This window comes from Mesoplodon mirus (assembly GCF_964341445.2).
Source record: "Mesoplodon mirus genome assembly, chromosome: 18".
In the NCBI taxonomy this organism is placed as follows: domain Eukaryota; kingdom Metazoa; phylum Chordata; class Mammalia; order Artiodactyla; family Ziphiidae; genus Mesoplodon; species Mesoplodon mirus.
This window is the reverse complement of record NC_138994.1, coordinates 57,656,649-57,676,003: the sequence shown is the minus strand read 5'-3', so window position 1 is coordinate 57,676,003 and position 19,355 is coordinate 57,656,649.

The window sequence follows — 19,355 nt, the reverse complement described above, 5'->3', positions numbered from 1 at the left end:
GTCAGACAGACAGGGCTGGACCAGCTTTGCCAGGAAGCCTCCATGAGCAGGACCTTAACCCTCACCCTCCTCTCCTCTCCCCAACCAGAATGCCATGAATACTAATGGAAACAGATGGCTCCCTTCCACAGCACCGCCAAGAGGAGGGGCTGCTAGGGCAAAATTCCCCTGCAACAGAGAGAAGCCACCGCACTGACTCTAGCTGTCTTTCCATAGCCTTTGGCCAGGCAGAGAAGAGCCCTGGGGATAGACAGCCCTGGGCAAGATGGACAAAGGCTCAGAGGCTCCAGGGGGTCTGCGTGGGACTCGGGTGGGTTTTCCATGGGGTTATGCTGAACCAGTAGAAGCAAACTCTTCTCCAGCAGTGCCTCAATCCTGTAGGTTCCTGGGGACCACTCAGCTGTTGAGTCCTGAACATTTGCAGAGGCTCCTTGGGCAGTAGCCCCCTCCACCCCATTAGCCCCTCCTGGTCCTCCTCTTTGCATATCTTCAGGGTCTGATGAGTCTGGGGGTTGGGGAGGAGGGGAGCCATGGTGGAATGAGGCCCCTGAAGATGTGTCCAGTTCTGTTACTGGGGAACTTTGGGCAAATTCCTTCTATTTGCATAGCCTCATTCAACGCTTCAGTAAGATGAGAGGAATGGACTAGATTGAGGGTTTACAAAGAGGGTTCCTTAGAAGTCTATTTCCGTAAGATGTTGAGGGGAAAAGCAGTTTAGAAGAATGCGCTTTCCATCCTCCAGTATACATTATAAGCTCTGTAAAGCTCTGTAGCACAGAAACCTGTTCAACTTTGACCCGGCGTTTCCCAAACAGGCCCTGCTTTCTCAAACGGCCCATTTTCATCCCAAGGAAGGAAGGAGCCCTGTGACATAGTCTGGAAAACAGTGGACTAAATGCACTTCTGCAAAATTCCGTCCAGTCCTGAAGGTCTTGTTTGTTTCTCTAAGGAAAGTGGGAGGGGTGGGGAGGAGAGAGAAAACGACATTGAAAGCTCTTCCCGTGTGTCATCTCATGGGACCACCCTCCGCCCCACCAGCTACATCATGGTGTGGGTGTGAGTTCCCGCACTGGCAGATGAGGGCAGCGAGGCCTGCACTGATTTCAGGGAGAAGGGGAAGCTTCCTCCCAGTCTGCTGCGTGCAGGAAGGTGAGAAAATCCTGCTTGGAGGTGTGGCTTGGAGGGCAAGGCTCCCCTTCCAGCAGTCTCAGACTCTCTCTAGCCTCCACCAGCCCCATTCAGGGTCGCCCCCTGCCCTACCCTTTTCTTGGGGGAGGTCTTTGGACAGCATTATGGGCTGGAGACAAGGAAAGCCAAAGGCTGGGGTAAGCCACCTACATATAACTGACAAAGCTAACTCCCAAGATTTCAATCCACATAGAGCGGGCCCTGAGCAGAAGCGTAAAGCCGCCAGTGTGGGTCTGTGTGATGTAGTGAAAAGAAACTGAACTTTGGAGCTAAACAGACCAGGGTTCAAATCCTGCCACTAGGACCCTTAACTAACCCTTCTTAACTGATGTCTAGATGAACTACCACTATTCCCTCTGGAAAACCTGCCGACGACAGCCGGTGGCACGTGGGATGCCTGGCTGTCAGACAACTCTTTTCTTGTTTGCCTGTGTTGTGTGTGTTTCCAAACCTGTTTATGTCAGTTGCACTTGTCACTGTAAACAGATCATTCAATCAAGTGTAAACCAAGCCAATGAAATACAAGTGGAGAAAGGAGTTATGCTTTTATGGTAATTAATTTAATGCTTTGGGAAGGAGGCTAAAAAAGGTGTTGTTGAGTTATGTGTGGATGAGACTCTACAAGATTTGAAGAATCAGCCCCATACAACGAGGTCTGTGTACTTTGATTAGTCTTGCAGGGAATCAAAACCAGAAATCTCTAGGGTGATATTTATGTGGTCTCCATTATGTGTGATCCCAGGAAGCCAATTCACCTTTCTGAACTTTGTTTTTCTTGGCTTTAAAATAAATAAAAGGAATCCAAATTGGGAAAGAAGAAGTAAAACTGTCACTGTTTGCAGATGACATGATACTATACATAGAGAATCCTAAAGATGCTACCAGAAAATTACTAGAGCTAATCAATGAATTTGGTAAAGTAGCAGGATACAAAATTAATGCACAGAAATCTCTTGCATTCCTATACACTAACGATGAAAAATCTGAAAGAGAAGTTAAGGAAACACTCCCATTTACCACTGCAACAAAAAGAAAACTATAAGACACCAATGAAAGAAATTGAAGATGATACAAACAGATGGAGAGATATACTATGTTCTTGGATTGGAAGAATCAACATTGTGAAAATGACTATACTACCCAAAGCAATCTACAGATTCAATGCAATCCCCATCAAACTACCACTGGCATTTTTCACAGAACTAGAACAAAAAAATTTCACAATTTGTATGGAAACACAAAAGACCCTGAATAGCCAAAGCAATCTTGAGAAAGAAAAATGGAGCTGGAGGAATCAGGCTCCTGACTTCAGACTATACTACAAAGCTACAGTAAACAAGACAATATGGTACTGGCACAAAAACAGAAATATAGATCAATGGAACAGGATAGAAAGCCCAGAGATAAACCCACGCACATATGGTCACCTTATCTTTGTTAAAGGAGGCAAGAATATACAATGGAGAAAAGACAGCCCCTTCAATAGGTGGTGCTGGGAAAACTGGACAGCTATATGTAAAAGAATGAAATTAGAACATTTCCTAACACCATACACAAAAATAAACTCAAAATGGATTAAAGACCTAAATGTAAGGCCAGACACTATCAAACTCTTAGAGGAAAACATAGGCAGAACACTCTTTGACATAAATCACAGCAAGATCTATTTTGATCCACCTCCTAGAGAAATGGAAATAAAAACAAAACAAAACAAAACCCAAATGGGACCTAATGAAACTTAAAAGTTTTTGCACGGCAAAGGAAACCATAAACAAGATGAAAAGACAACTCTCAGAATGGGAGAAAATATTTGCAAATGAAGCAACTGACAAAGGATTAATCTCCAAAATATACAAGCAGCTCATGCCTCTCAATATTAAAAAAAACAAACAGCCCAATCCAAAAATGGGCAGAAGGCCTAAATAAACATTTCTCCAAGAAGACATACAGATTGCCAACAAACACATGAAAGAATGCTCAACATCATTAATCATTAGAGAAATGCAAATCAAAACTACAATGAGGGGCTTCCCTGGTGGCGCAGTGGTTGAGAGTCCGCCTGCCGATGCAGGGGACACAGGTTCATGCCCCGGTCTGGGAAGATCTCACGTGCTGTGGAGCAGCTGGGCCTGTGAGCCATGGCCGCTGAGCCTGCGCATCCAGAGCCTGTGCTCCACAACGGGAGAGGCCACAGCAGTGGCCACGTACTGCAAAAAACAAAACAAAACAAAAACCAAACAAAAAAAAACTACAATGAGGTATCACCTCACACTGGTCAGAAGGGCCATCATCAAAAAATCTACAAACAATAAATGCTGGAGAGAGTGTGGAGAAAGGGAACCCTTTTGCACTGTTGGTGGGAATGTAAATTGATACAGCCACTCTGGAGAACAGTATGGAGGTTCCTTAAAAAACTAAAAATAGAACTACCATATGACCCAGCAATCCCACTACTAGGCATATACCCTGAGAAAACCATAATTCAAAAAGAGTCATGTACCACAATGTTCACTGCAGCTCTCCTTACAATAGCCAGGACATGGAAGCAACCTAAGTGTCCACCAACAGATGAATGGATAAAGATGTGACACATATATACAATGGAATATTACTCAGCCATAAAAAGAAATGAAATTGAGTTATTTGTAGTGAGGTGGATGGACCTAGAGTCTGTCATACAGAGTGAAGGAAGTCAGAAAGAGAAAGACAAATACCGTATGCTAACACATATATATGGAATTTAAGAAAAAGAATGTCATGAAGAACCTAGGGGTAAAACAGGAATAAAGACACAGGTGTAGAGAATGGACCTGAGGACATGGGGAGGGGGAAGGATAAGCTGCGACAAAGTGAGAGAGTGGCATGGACATATATACACTACCAAGTGTAAAATAGATAGCTAGTGGGAAGCAGCTGTATAGCACAGGGAGATCAGCTCGGTGCCGTGTGACCAAATAGAGGGGTGGGATAGGGAGGGTGGGAGGGAGATGCAAAAGGGAGGGGATATGGGGATATTTGTATACGTATAGCTGATTCACTTTGTTATACAGCAGAAACTAACACAACATTGTAAAGCAATTATACTCCAGTAAAGATGTTAAAAAAAAAAATAAGTTAAATAGGGAATTATCTGGTAGTCCAGTGGTTAAGACTCGGTGCTCCCACAGCAAGGGGCCAGGTTCGATTCCTGGTCAGAGAACTAAGATCCCACAAAGCCACACAGTGCAGCCCCCTCCCCAACAAAATATATAAAATCAGCTAAATAATTCCCACCTCGACCAGTTCTTACGCAGAACAAATTAAGCCATGTGCAGTCCCATTCCTGTTTTTTGTTTACTTCTCGATGATTCCCCCCTCCTCTTTCTGCCATGACTGTCTTCCCCCATCAGGTGTTTCCAGGGCTTCTTCCACAAGTTTGCAGTTCAGCTAATCTGATCATGATTAGGGTTCAAGGCGTGGACCCTCCCTAAGAGCCACATCATGAATGGAGAAAAGTCTTCCCAAGGAACGCATGGACTAGCGTGTGATTCTGGGCAGTGTGACCGAGCAACAGGGTGGCAGTCTGCTTGGGAGCATCTCTGGGGCGTTCCTCCAATCACACCTCCTGGGGTCCAGGTGAGGATGCTCTTATTCTTTCTGATGTGTGACCTGGCCATCTTTATTCGCTCTCCGTGACACACCAGCTTCCCTAACCCATCTACCTGGGGGTCAGCTTGGCCTCAGACTCTAGAGCAGTCTTATCCTAAGCTGAGGGCACCCAAAGGAGATTGAGGCTGGATAGAGGAATTGGAGTCCTGCTCAGCTCAGACCTCATGCACCTCCTGTCCAGCACCTCTGAGTTAGGGAGAGGTGTGGCTTTCCCATACCTACACCCCAGATGGGCACCTGTCGGTCTTCCCAGGGATGGAAATTCTGCCCATGGCTGGTCCAGCTGCTTGTTGCCTGCTCAGAGCTCTCCTGACACCTGTCACTTGACACCTCCTTCTCCCAAATCCTGGTCCACGGAAACTAATAGAGCCTCCAAAGAGCTCAGAGTGTGACTTCATCCTTGTTGTGAGGACCTGACCCTGACCTGCCTCCACTGTTGCCCCTGCTGCTTTCCTAGCACTCTGTCTGCTGACCTCGAGCATCCGCCAATTGGTTCATCCCCCAACTCAGCTAGGTTGGCCCCAGCTGGAGCCCCCAGGCTGAGGGGGCTGCTACAGCACCTCTTCTGCCGCCAGGAAGTCAGCCCCATATGTGCCCCTAGATGCCTGGAGTCCAGCAAAGGGACCCACTGAAGCTGTCTGTGGCAGCGACAGGGTTGGCGTTGGTGCGTCGAGGGAGCAAAGCAGGAGACAAGTAGACAGCAAACTGTCTTCTCTTTTGCATTGGCTTCTGCATCATGGGCAGAGTCAGGCAGACCTGGGGTCATCACTGACCAGTGCGAAATCTTGAGGTGCCCTCCTAGCTCTCCTGAGCCTTTGTTTCTCCTCTGTAAAGCGGGGATGCTGATGGTTGCCTCATCTGTTTCTTGAGAATAATGACAGTAAGATAATGTCTGTAAAGACCTTTTGTCCCCCATATGTGACCTGTTCTCATCAAAGAAGCAAGGGAAACACTGGGAAAAGCAAGAGCTCTGCTGTGGGCTGCTGGTCTATGAATGGGGTCGGTAAAGACCCTGGACCACAGGGGTGAGCATCACATTTTCCCTCCTGATTGGGCAGGGGACTCCCTGCCTGTCCTGGATAAGCAAGTGTAAGATCAGCCTCCTTGGCTTCTGGCTTGTTGACCTTGGCAGATATTTCAGAGTTGGAGCAGGGAACCCATTTTCCATTTGGCAAAACTGTTGCCTGGAGGGCAAACCACTTGTTGAAGGCCATAGAGCAGGCCAGGGTCAGGGTGGGACAGGCTCCCAGAGTCCTGACTCCCAGGCAGAGTGCTAGGGGTCATGCATGCTGCTGCCTGTCCGCCAGCCCTTCTGCGTCCTTACGTTGGGCACAGGACGTGTGGTAGTGAGGCTGCCTGGGCTCCATGGGGGCAGCCTGGCTGTGGTGCTGATAGGTTGTCCTGCCCTTTTCTCCTGCCCGACTCCAGGAGCAGCTCCTTGGGGTTTTTCTCAGGGAAATAACCCCAACACATTACAGAATGGAAGAGAGGGAGTCAAAGCAAACCGAGGCAAGACCCAGAGCCACCTAGAGATAGAGTGATGCATTCACTCATTCATTCATCCAGGTCTGACATTCAGCCTGGATGCACCAGTAACCCTTTAAAATGCTGAAATTCTTCCACCTTGGCTGCTAAGTAGTTACTTCCCAGAGCTTTGTGAGCGTCACAGCTGCCAAGGACCCCCCTTCAGGGTCTCCAGTACCCTCCCAGCATCCAGAAACTAAAAGGTTCATGCCTGGCTCACAGGGACCTTAGAACCCCTGCCCCAGTGCTGATTCTTAAAGATTTTGACTATCTCCCCAACCCCCACGGGTCATAGATGACAGAAAACACTTTGATTGAAACTGTTGGGTGAAACAGGAAGTATTCATCTGTGAAATGCCATTATTCATTCATTCATTCAGCAAATGTTTATTGAGCACTTAGCACCTGCCCAGGGGAAGGGCTAGGAATCGGGATGCTGAGCTCTGTGATGTAAGGTCCCTGGTCACAGCCTTGCTGTGGACCAGGAAGAGGGGAGAGGGGAATATACAGCTCTGAACAGTGACCGAGGGAAAGAGGAAACACGGCGGGGAGAGAATGCGATGGGTTGACACTTTGGCTTGGAGCAAAAGAGTGAAGGAGGCTGCCGAGTCCATGGGGAGGGGCCTTGGAGTCCAGCTTGGAGCTGTCAAGGTTCTCCAGTTCCGTCCAATTATCCACTAATGACACACAGTGAATAGATTAGGAAGCGGACTGAGGGCAAGGACGCTTAATTATAAAGCAGAGGAGTGAGGAAACACTGAGCATCCCGTGAGGGCTCTCGGGAAGGTGGGCGGGCAAGGGTGGGGGAGGGGAAGAGGTCCAGGTCCTCCCCGCCTGGCAGCTCCAGGACCGCTGCTGAGGCTTTCCAGGAGCTGGCCCAGTCACCGAGCCTGGGTCAGAGGTGGAGCTCAGCATCTGGGAAGAGCAGAAAGGTTCAGGGCGGAGGGGATTAAGGTGGAAGGTGGAGAGGTATTGGGGGATGAGCAGTGATATGGTGCTGACTCATTGCAAGCTGGAGGGCTCTCTCCGTACATCACTTCCTCTCGCCTGCATCATGACTGGTGCCCCCAGAGTGGGGAGTCATGTCTGTGGATTCTGTCTGCAGACAGACAGAGTGCCCTTGCTCCAGCCTGGGAAGGACACTGGCCCTGTGGCCCCCTCTACCTCCACCTGACCCCTAATGTCTGGGTCCCTTACCTTACTCTGGTCTCCTGGGGGAGGGGGGATTCCACGCAGCCTCTGTCAGAGCAACCATGGCCAGCATCTCCACTCCACACACTAAGGTTCATGTCCTGCAAGTGTGTTCTCAGTGTCCTCTCGGCTGATCCTCCCAGCAGTCCTGGGAGCAGGTGGAGAGGCATTCCCTTCCCATGAGGCCCAAGGAGGAAAATGGGGTTCAGACAGGTGACCCGATTTGCCCAGAGCCTCAGAGGTGATGAGTCGGGGCTGGGGCTTGGACCCAGGTCTGCCTGCTTCTCCCCAGACTTCTCTTCATGCTTCATACCAGTTTGTCCTTCAGCCCTGAGGCTGCAGATGAGAGGAGCTAACCAGTGGCTCCAGGCCAGTGGGAGCAGCTGCGCCTGAAGTCGTGCCTCCCCACCCCTGGGTCCTCCTCCTCTAGCCTGGTTACCCTCAACCTGGGAGGAACCTTCTGGCCCCCACCAACTGCCTTTCCCACTGGCGTTCTTAGGTGCCCGTGATGCACAGGAGGTGATGTTCTCCAGCCCCCAGGGGACTCTCTCTCCTCTGATACCCGAGCATTCCTTGCCTCTGTCACACACCGGGCATCCTATGGAGCCGCAGGGACCTGGGATACTCCAGATGCTTGAGTTGTTGCCCACATAGGTTTTCAGTTCCTTGAATTCATTGTCTGTCCCGCATCCCCACCTTCTGCACTGCTCACGGTAACCTCGTGCTAATTGATTGGACCACCAGGGGGCAGACATGGGACAGAACATCCCTTAGTGAGGCATGAGAGGGGTGGGATGGGAGAGTTAAGAGTTGGTCCCATTCTGGGTTGAGTTAGACTCCTGCCAGGGCTGTGCTTTCTGAAAGAGATGAGCATTTATAAATTTCTAACTCTTCCCTTGAGGAACGGACGGAAGGCTGCAGCATGTCTACTCTGGCCAGGTGCTTTGTAGATGTTACCTCATTTATTTTCACAACCATCCCATAAGTGGGTGTTTTAAGTTTGCATACAAGAAAACTGAGGCTCAGGAAGGTAAGGTGACTGGTCTAAGTTCACCTAGATCGTACGACAGCTGGGATTTGAACAGAGGCATCTTGGACTCCGAAGTCAATGTTTTTCCCACCATTTAATAGAGTATATGGAAAACAACCTGGAAATTCAGGGGTTGGGGCGAGGTGGCCTTGAAAGAAACGCACCATCAAGCCCATCTGTGGGGCTGCCCGGGACGGGCGGGACCTCCCAGACCCAAGAGCGTCCTGGCAAACGATGTGATCATTTTATAGGTCAGTCCAAAGTTTCACATGTTCTTAGTGAATGCTCACAACCAGCTCTGAAGGGGCCAGAAGTCTTAGCTCCCTTTCGCAGACGTTGAAACTGAGGCTCAGAGAATCTGAGAACTTACTCCACACAGTGAGAGAAGTAAATGGCAACACCGGGAATCCAGAAGTCATTTAATTTCAAATTCAATGTTCTTGCAGCTGCCCTCATGGCGTGGACCGCCTCGGGTGGCAGGCAAGAGACCACAGACCCACAGGTGGAGCCCCAGACTCACAGACCCAGGCCAGAGGTCAAGACCAGGACAATTAGCGCGGAAAGACAAGAGATGTGTTTTTACCATCGGACGAGACACACAGGGTCAAGGGGCTAGAGTTTTCACAGAACCCCCGAGATGGATGCGTCAGGGTCAGCATCATTTAGCCCAACCTCCTAGCCACGTGGGTGACAGCAAATTATAAGCAGGGGCTTGACTCAAACCCAACCTCCCCCAGTGACCACCCTTACACCAAGAGCGACCCTAGGAAGTGGGACACTCCAGAGGTGGATCTGTCCCAAGGGGGCAGCTTCTTCTCCTCTTTCAGTTAATATGCTCTAGGTACCCAAGGTAGAGAGTGGCCAGAGCAGCAGCTTAGGCCTTCCAGACCTCGAGTCTCCCTTGGTTGTCCAAGTTCTGGATGTCTTGCTAGCCTGGGTAGAACCATCACCACCATGCCCTAAACTGTGCTCCTTCATCTATACCAGCTGCAAGTGGGAGGTGTCTTCCCTCAGTGGATGGCAGCCCCTTTGAGCTCAGGATGCTGGGTGAGGGTCTCCTCTTTGTTTTTTGTGCTTCACTGAGCCTGCAATGCCCAGAGAAGGAGCATGTAGTGGAAGAGACAGGTATTTCCTTTTCCTTTTCTTTCTAAGACCTTGACAGGGGGTCTGATGCCCTGAGGGCTTGGTTGGGATGGGAACGATGTCTGAGGCTCTTGCGTTCCGTCTGTTCGCCCCCTTCAAGATCCTGGGCTGGTGCGAGCATTATGGGGTGTGGAGATGGTGGCGGTGGGGAAAGGAGGGGGATGTGAGATGCCATGAAAGATGGGACGTTCCCTTCTCTGTCTGCAGTGGTTCAGCCTAGGGTGTGACTGAGGACCATTCTCTTTGCAGCAGCTACAGGGAGGTTCTAAATCCTCAATCTGACCGTATCACTTCGTTGTTCAAAAACCTTCAAAGCCTCCTTGTCTTCCACTGAATGGAGCCCAGATGTATGGCTTCAAGGCCTCCGTGATCTGGCCCTGGCCCTGTCCTGCCACCTGCTCTCTCCCTGCTCCCTCTATAGCCTTTCAGTCGGGCGTGATAAAGTCTTTCAGCCCATCCAGTACAGGCTCTTCTCTCTGCCACATCTTCTTCCCTCCCGCCTCTTCCCTTCTCCCCTTGGCCTGACCACTTCCCCAAAATCTTTCAGTACTCCACGTGTCATCTCTTCTGGGAAGCCCTCCAAGACTTCTGAAGGTCAGGGAGGTGCCCGTCCCCGTCTATGAGTGTGACACTCCCAGCCTCTGAGTGTCTGTTGCCTCATGTCCTCCCACTAGACTCTGAACCCCAAGAGGGCAGGGGTGCCCTCTGCCCTAGCTCCTAGCCTCTTGCTACTCAAAGTGTGGTCCACAGACCGGCAGCATCAGCAACACCCGAGACCTTGTTAGAAATACATAATCTCAGGCCCCATCCCAGACCTACTGAATCAATACCTGCATTTAAACAAGATCCAGGTAATTTGTGGGCAGATTAAACTTAGAAAAGCTCTGACCTAGCCAGGGTTTGGCCCAGAGTAGATGCCCATTCAGTACTTTCTGAGTAAATGAAGAAATGCATGGGGTCTGCAGTGAGTGACCTGACAGCCTCAGGCTTCAACCTGCAACTACCCAGTGGACCCTGGAATGGGTGGGAGTGAGTTGAGGAGGGCGTGGGGAGAGGGGGGTCAGCTCCAGGACACAGGTACCACACGCCTAGCTCGCACGCTTTTAAAGACATTGTTCTGTTGAAACTTTATGATGGTTGGATAAGTATCTCTCATGCATAGATGTGCAAACTGAGGTGTAAAGTGACTTGTTGCTATGGACAAAATGTTTGTGTCCCTACAAATTCATATGCTGAAACCCTAACCCCCAAGTTGATGGTAATGGGAGGCGGGGCCTTTAGGAAGAAATTAGGTTGTGAGGGTGGACCCCACATGAATGGATTCAGTGCCCCTATAAAAAGAGACACCAGAACAAGTTTCCTTGCTCTCTGCCACATGAGGATACCAGGAGAAGACAGCCGTCTGCAAACCAGGAAAAGAGCCCTCACCAGACACTGCATCTGCTGGCACCTTGATCTTGGACTCCCCAGCCTCCAGAACTGTGAGAAATAAATGTTTGCTATTTAAGCCACCCTCTCTGTGGTCTTTTGTTGTGGCAGCCCAGGCTGACTAGGACACTTGTCCAAGGTCACAGAGCAGTAAGTGGCAAAGCTGGGGTGTGAACTTCAGCCTGACTACTTCTGTCTGGAGGCTCAAGCAGAGAGAGGGAGGGTGTGTAGGGAAGGGGTGTGCTACGCAAGGCCTTGCTGGGCCAGGCCCTGGAATGAGCTCACTTCATGATGGTATTGAAACCGGTCCCATTAGAAGAGGAGGTGGGGGAGGGACTTTGGCGGGCAGGCCTGAGGCAGGTTTGATTTGTGGCTGAAATCCCAGCTTCCACTCTGGGGATCTCTGACTCCCCCAGCCCAGCTGGGTTTTGCTCTGTGTACCTCCTGTGGTGCCCTCTCTGCTTCCGTGTGGGAAATCTATCTCTCCCCAGGGATTTCCGGCAGCCGCATCCCCCCGGGCCACATTTCCCGGGCTCAGCAGCGTCTGGATGCCTTCCCGTCCCTGCAGACATCAGCCTGGGACAGGGCTTGAGTCTGCCAATCCCTCCTTCTTCCCTGCACCCCTTGCCTTGCCTAAGAAGGCCTAGAATCCGCTCAGCTACGGAATGTGGAACCCGGAGGACAGGATCTTGTCCAACCCCTGCATGTTTCAGAGGAGGCCCTGAGGTCCAGAGATGGATCTCGTTTCCCAGGACCACAGCTTACAAGGCGGGTCATGGACAACGCTGGGCACAGCAGTCCAGCCTGCTATTCCTGCTTTCCATCACACTGGGAAGCCTGCTCAGAGCCTCTGTAGGGAAGTGCACCCACAGGTCACATTTGCCAGTTTTATTATTAGCTCTTATTTATTCAATATCCACCATCTGCCTGACATCAAGCACTTAACACACGTAATCACATTTAATCCTCATAATAACCTTATGATTTATTTATTAGTCCTACCATTATCATTATTATTCTCAGTTTTCAGATGGGAAACCTGAGGTTCAGAGAAGTGAAGTAATTTGCCCCAGGTGCACAGCTAGGAAATAGAGCTACAAGGATTTGAACTCAGTATTGCCCGGCTCTGAGCTCTGCTCGGCTACACGTCCTCTTGAGTGGGTACAGCTCAGACACTCGGACCCACATCTGTGTTGCAGCAAGAGAGGAGCCCTGTGTCCCTCTGAGTGGCTGGATACCTAAGGACCGAGGCCACACTGTCTTACAGACGCACCGTCAGTACGTACACTTTGGTTTACAAAGTACTCTCACATTCTTCATATTATCTCAGTAGCTGCAATAAACCCATGAATCTGGCAGAGTAGATATTTTGCCCATTTAACAGGTTAGGAAACTGGGTTTAATACCCCATGGTACACAATTTTTGGAACCCAGTGGTAGTGCTGATGTCATGATAACACACCACTCCCCACCTGGGCTCATGATAAATGCAGGGACCCTCAGGGGCATTCAGCATACACTCACCAGGGTGTTCAGACCCATCAGTGCTTGACCCTGACAATCCACAGCACTTTCACATCTGGATAAAGGTGGGCTCAGGGAGACACATTCCAACATACCTCCAGGATTCCTCTGTAGAAAAGGGAGTGGTTGTGGGGTTTCCTTCCCCCATCCCGTCTGGGTTTGCTAATTCACGCTGTTTGCTAGTCCCACTGCCGGCAGATGTTGGTGGAGGGAGACATCAGAGACCATGGGGGCTGCTGGTCCAGCCTTTGTTACTGTTTAACTATGTGGCTTTAGGCTAGTCCCATAATTCTTCTAAACCTTAGCTTTCTCACCTATAAAGAGGGGAATAATGCCACCCTACAGATTCCTCAGATATTTTTTTTTCCTCAGAGATTTTTAAGGGTAAAATAATACAATAGAGATGAAAGTGCTTCAAGAAGAACAAAGCAGTGTATATTTATGGAATGGTGATTGCAGGCATAAAAACAGCAGCTTGGGGACTGCGGTGTGGGAAGGCAACATTTACTGAGCATCTACTATGAACACTTTATAGATATTATCTCATACAACCCTCAACACAGCTCTTCAGAGAGGTATTATAGGATTTTCAGCCTCTGATCCTGGCTGAATAGCTCTTAACAGATCAACCCTCCCAGAGATAACAGCTATCAACTCTGAGCAACATATTAAAAATACAGTTATCAGAAGGAGAGTGACACACAGAGGCAGATTCCAGAGCTGGGGGAATGGAAGATGTTATTGACACTTGGAAGAAGGGAAGGGCACTGGGTGAATTGCTTAGCTTTTACAAGTTTAGCTTGAGGGCAAGCCCCAGTCCTCCCATGTTGGATGGCTAAAACCTGGATAGAAACCTGCACTTATACTGTTTTGAAGAATAAGGGAATGGATTTCAAGGTACCTTCAAGGAAAATGAAAGAGGAAACTCAGGAAAGAGTGAACTAGAGAGGGGAACCCCAGATTCTGAGTATAAACTCTGCCCAAATATCTGGTTGACCCTTGAACCAATGCCTGTGTAGGATAGATGCCAAGTTGGCCAGCGAAGCCTAAAGGGACTGAATGGAAATGTCAGCTGCAATCCACTAAAAGAGTGACAGCTTTGCAATGGGAGTTCAGTCAAGTGACCTACTAAATTAAATAAACAAACAAACAAAACCCCCCAATACTCTTCATAGCAACAAAGAGAATCCAAAGTCCCTACAACTTTATCATACACAATAATCAAGATACAATCCCAAATTATTGACACAGGAAGAAACAGGAAAATGTGATACATAGGAGACCATCAATGGAGAATGGCCCTAAAGCGACCCAGAGTTTGCAATTAGCAAACAGTGATTTTAAAGTAGCTCTTATAATTGTGCTGAAGGATGTAAATAAAGTATGCTCACAAAGAATATAAAGATAGAACTAATTTCAAGTAAAAAAAAAAAACCCAAAACACTACGAAAGAGAGCCAAACACAAATTTTATTTTTTATTAATTTGTATTGGAGTATAGTTGCTTTACAATGTTGTGTTAGTTTCTACTGTACCACAAAGTGAATCAGCTGTATGTATACATATATCCCCTCTTTTTTGGATTTCCTTCCCATTTAGGTCACCACAGAGCATTGAGTGGAGTTCCCTGTGCTATATAGTAGGTTCTCATTAGTTATCTATTTTATATATAGTATCAATAGTGTATATATGTCAGTCCCAATCTCCCAGTTCATCCCAACCCACTTTCCCCCTTGGTATCCATACACCAAATGCAAATTTTAGACCTGAAATATATATCTGAAACAAAAAAGTATTATAATTGACATTTATAAATTTAAAAAATTCAAGTTCAGAGAGATTAAGTAATCTTCCTGATGTCACACTAACAAGTGATAGAATTAGAATTTGAATCCCAAGTCTATTTGGCTTTAAGGACTTTATTCTCTCAACTCACTAGGAAGGACCTAGAGATCAGTAGGAATCTGTGGGAAAATGGAAGTGGATTGTGAACTTTTCTGAAACTCTGGTGAGACTAGGGAACCTTGCTGTAAGGCTTTGCTGTGGTCCCTGGGAGCAACCAATGGGATTAACCATCCATGGTGCTGGAATGTGCCCACCCAAAACTCCATGTCTACCTACCAAGCCATTTCTAATTATTTGCACCAATGAGTGGAAAGAGAAGTGAAGATAAACCATAGCAGCGCGTGCTTTAGAATCTATCCATTTTGTCTTTCAAGTCTAATGCAATACACTGCCCCATCCATTGCTGTCCTTGGGTTTTGCCCATGTTCTGCATAAGTTTTTTCCATGTTTTGCAAAAATCTTTTCCTCAGAGGTTGTGGGTAGAGACCGGGGGTGGGGGTCTTCATGTATTTGCACCACCTTGCTATAGCTAAGTTCTACTTAAATTCAACTCTTATGTGGTGAGTTTAGTGATGTATCTAATGCTGTACATGGTGTTGTGGAAGGCAGAGAAAGATGAGACCCAGCACCTGCTGTTCAGGAGCACCCACTTGAAAATGAACACAAAGAAAGGGAAGGAGAAGGAGAAGGTTAGCTGCGTGTACTCAGTTTCTACTGTGTGTCCTCAAAAGACCTACCTTGGGGCTTCAGAGGAGGGTGGGTGTCACCGTGAGTTGGAAGCAATCACAAAAGACTTTCTATAAGAGGTAGGATATCACCTAGTCTATAAAGGCTAGGCTCAGGAGAGGAAGGGAAAAGATAATTCTAGGACACAGTAGGTGCTTAGTAGATATTTTTTAAATGAGGGAATGTGTGCACAATCCTTTTCTTCCTGGCTATTTTAAAGCATCTGCTTTCAAAAATGATTGTTTAAAATATTAAAAACAGTCTATTTTAACACTATCTGTAATAGCTCCAAACTGGAAACTACCCAAATGCCCATCAGCAGTGGAATGAATAACTAAATTAAGATGTGTTTGTACAATGGAATACCACATAACAATGAGAAGGGGCACTCTAGAATGACATGGAACATTACGGATGAATCAGATGAATCTCAGAAGCACAGTGTTGCCCAAAAGAAGGCATGCACCAGAGAGGACCTATTATAGGATTCCGTTTATATAAAGGACAAAAAGAGGCAAAGCTCATCTATGGCGCTGAAGTCAGCGTGGCGGAATTGGTGGCAGTGAGCACCAGCTGGTGGAAAGAGCAGAAGGGGAGATTCTCGGGGACTGGGGAGGTTCTGTTTTCTGATCTGGATATTGATTACATGGACAGTTCAGCTTTTGAACATTTTGTTGGGCTGCCTGCTTATGATAAGTGCATTTTTCTGTAAGTATGTTGTATTTCAACAAAAAGTTAACAAAAACAGGGTATGGGGCTTCCCTGGTGGCGCAGTGGTTAAGAGTACGCCTGCCGATGCAGGGGACGTGGGTTCGTGCCCCGGTCCGGGAAGATCCCACATGCCGCGGAGCGGCTGGGCCCGTGAGCCATGGCCTCTGAGCCTGCGCATCCGGAGCCTGTGCTCCGCAACGGGAGAGGCCACAACAGTGAGAGGCCCGCGTACTGAAAAAAAAAACCCCAAAAAACAGGTTATGTTCCCCTACTTGACTTCCTAGATCCTGTGCTCTTTTGCCCTTTCTCATTGATATCAGGTGGCATGACCCCCTGATGGTGATTTTCAAAGAATGGCAGGTGTTGCTCTAGAAATCACCTTTCCTAAGACCAGGAGAGAAAAGGCAGAGGTCCCATTTCAATGACTGGGAAACTGAGGCCTGTAGATGGGAAGTAACTTGTCCTTTTCTCATACAGCAAGTCAAGTAAAGAAAGAACTTTTGTCTTTAGGGAACCTCTTTTCTGTGGCCCGGATAATAGATACCTGCCTAGCCTGATCCACCTGAAGAGACAAAGGATGTCACAGGAAGTCAGAATGATGGTTGGGAATGCCTGGAGGAGTTCAAAGGGCTTTGGAGCCCCTGGCCACACTGCCAGGTCCATGTAAAGCAGCATCTGGAGGGTCCTGGGCCTGCCACCTGCTTTTGTGAGATTTGAGTGAGTCAGTTCCTCTCCTTGGACCTGTGACCTCAACTGTAAAATCAGAGATCGAACTTGATGACAGTTCTAGTTTTTCCAGGTCTAGATCTGAACTAGGGTCATCCAAGTTTGATTAGGCATAGTCTCTACTGTTCTCCACCCTCAGGGGCTGTGCTGGGTCAGGATTAAAAAAGGAAGTCCTTAGGACATTTAAAAAGCATTCATTCTTTCATTCATTCAGTGTCCATTCCTTTATTGAGCATCTGCTCTACTCTAGGTACTGTGCTGGGGACACAAAGATGAATGACAATGTCACCGTCCTAGAGGAACTGACATTCTGGGGGAAGAGATACAGTAAATGGTTGTAAAAAGTGTGACGAGTATTGCACATACAGGTAAGTATTGAATGCTACGGACACACAGAAGTAGACTCAATTCCTGCTTTGAGGGTGAGGTTAGGCCAGCAAAGGCTTTTAAGAAGAGGTGATATTTGAGCTGGACCTGGAAAAAGGAGCAGGTCAGACTGGGGAAACTAGGGTGGAGATCGTACCCTTGACAGAGACAACAACATATCCAGAGGCAAAGGAGTGGGGAGGAAAAGGCATTTCTGTGTGGCTAGAACTGGGGAGGGGGAGAGAGGGGAGAGGTAAGGCTATAGGTTTAGATGCCAAGACAACCAGCTTGGGGGGGTGGGGAGTGAGCATACATGTCCAGAATGAGTATGAGACTGTGTGAGGTGGCGGGGACCTGCGAGGGGCCCCCTCCTCACATTTTCTTCCTCGTCTTTGTCCCACATTTGGATGCGATTCAGATTTCTGCTGCACGAACCAAGCCCCCGAGGCTCTGCAGTCAATAAGCTCTTTAAGGAGCCAAAGAGAGGCAAGATCAATGCAGTTGTCATTGATCTCACCTCGGCAGCCGATTAGTACCAGGGACCTGGTCGGCCCGGGAGCCCCTCACTAATGCACTGCGGAACTCAGATTAAACTGGGAGCTCCCAGCAGCCCTGGGGAGAGCTTCTGCCCTCCCCATATGCCGGGGGTGGGGTGGGGGGAGTCGAGGAGGAGGGACTCTTTGCCACCCAGATGAACACCGTAGATTCCCCAGGGAGCCAGCTAGGATCGTGTCATTCCCTTCCTTAAAATCTTCCGATATCCCCCATCACCTGTTGGGTCTGTGCAGACTCCCTCATAGGACAAGTGCGCCCCCTGTGATCTGGACCCTGGCTGCCCCGTCCAGCCTTATCTCGTGCACTTTCCCCCCTCACCCTCTGAACTCAGTCCAGAAGGACTGCCTGCCATTCTTCCAACTCGCCATCAAGGCACACGGGGTCATCTGCCATTTCTTCCAGGAAGTCCTCCCTAACCCTCCCTTGGCCACCACCACCAAAATCTGATAGGTGTCCTTCCAAGGTTCTCCTGTACTTTCCTGAGCAGAGCAAGGATGAGAATGAAGTGTAATTGCTGATTTTATTGTCTCATCTAGCTGCACATGAGAATCGCCTGGGTGCTTTACAAAAAGTACCAATTCAGATTCCCTTGGTCTGAATGAGGCCTGGGAGCTGATGTTTATACCAGGCCCTCCAGGGGATCCTAAGGTACGTCCATGGCTAAGAGTCACTGGACTAGAGTTTAAACTCCAGGAAAGCAGGGGCCATGTTGATCACTTTAACCCCTCCACCCCCGGCCCCCTGCACAGGGCCTGGCATAGAGATGCTCGGTGTGTATTCACAAAATTGCCTGGCCTGAGGCACTCCCACTGCTGGGACCTCCCTCTCTGCCTGACCATCCCTTCCCTCTGTAGGGCAGCGCAGAGAAGCAAGGGTTGGCTCTTAAGAGTTGAATAGATACACTACCAAACGTAAAATAGATAGCTAGTGGGAAGCAGCCGCATAGCACAGGGAGATCAGCTCGGTGCTTTGTGACCCCCTAGAGGGGTGGGATAGGGAGGGTGGTAGGGAGGGAGACGCAAGAGAGAAGAGATATGGGGACATATGTATATGCATAACTGATTCACTTTGTTATAAAGCAGAAACTAACACACCAAACAAAGCAATTATAATTCAATAAAGATGTTAAAAAAAAAAAGAGTTGAATAGGGTCACTTAGGAGGCCCTTTTGTAACATGTCACATGACATTTAATTCTCAATATGGTTCTATGAGGCAGGAGGATGAGTAATAAATGTCTCATTTTGCACAGGGGGACTGTAAAACCCCAAAACCGTGAGTAAGTGGCCAGGCCTGGGTGCCAAAGCCAGAAACAGACAAAGCCAAGATCCCAGTCTATCGTCAATCTGAAATTGTTTTCCACAGAGCCTCCTCTGCAGCCATTAGCCCTGCAGCCATTGGCCCTGGCTCCTCTCCCTGTCTGCTTCTCTTCCCTTGGACAGCCTTCCCATAGCGGAGGGTGGTGGCCTCCAGAGAGTCTTCCCACAGCGGAGGTGGTCCCAGTTCTCCCAACCTCATGGAGCAAGGCAGGGAGGCTGGCGTGGTGGCCCCAGGGAGCTCCAGACTGGAAATCAGAACTGGGGTCTAGGCCTGTCTCTGCCACCCACAAGTTTCATGGACCTGGACGTGTCTTCCTAGAGCCGTATGGGCAAAGTGGGGACTTTTCTGTCCCTGGACAGAAAATGGGCACAATTGCTTTCAAGGCAAGGTCAAGGAGATCACATATAACAAAGGGCTGTGCACAAGTATCAT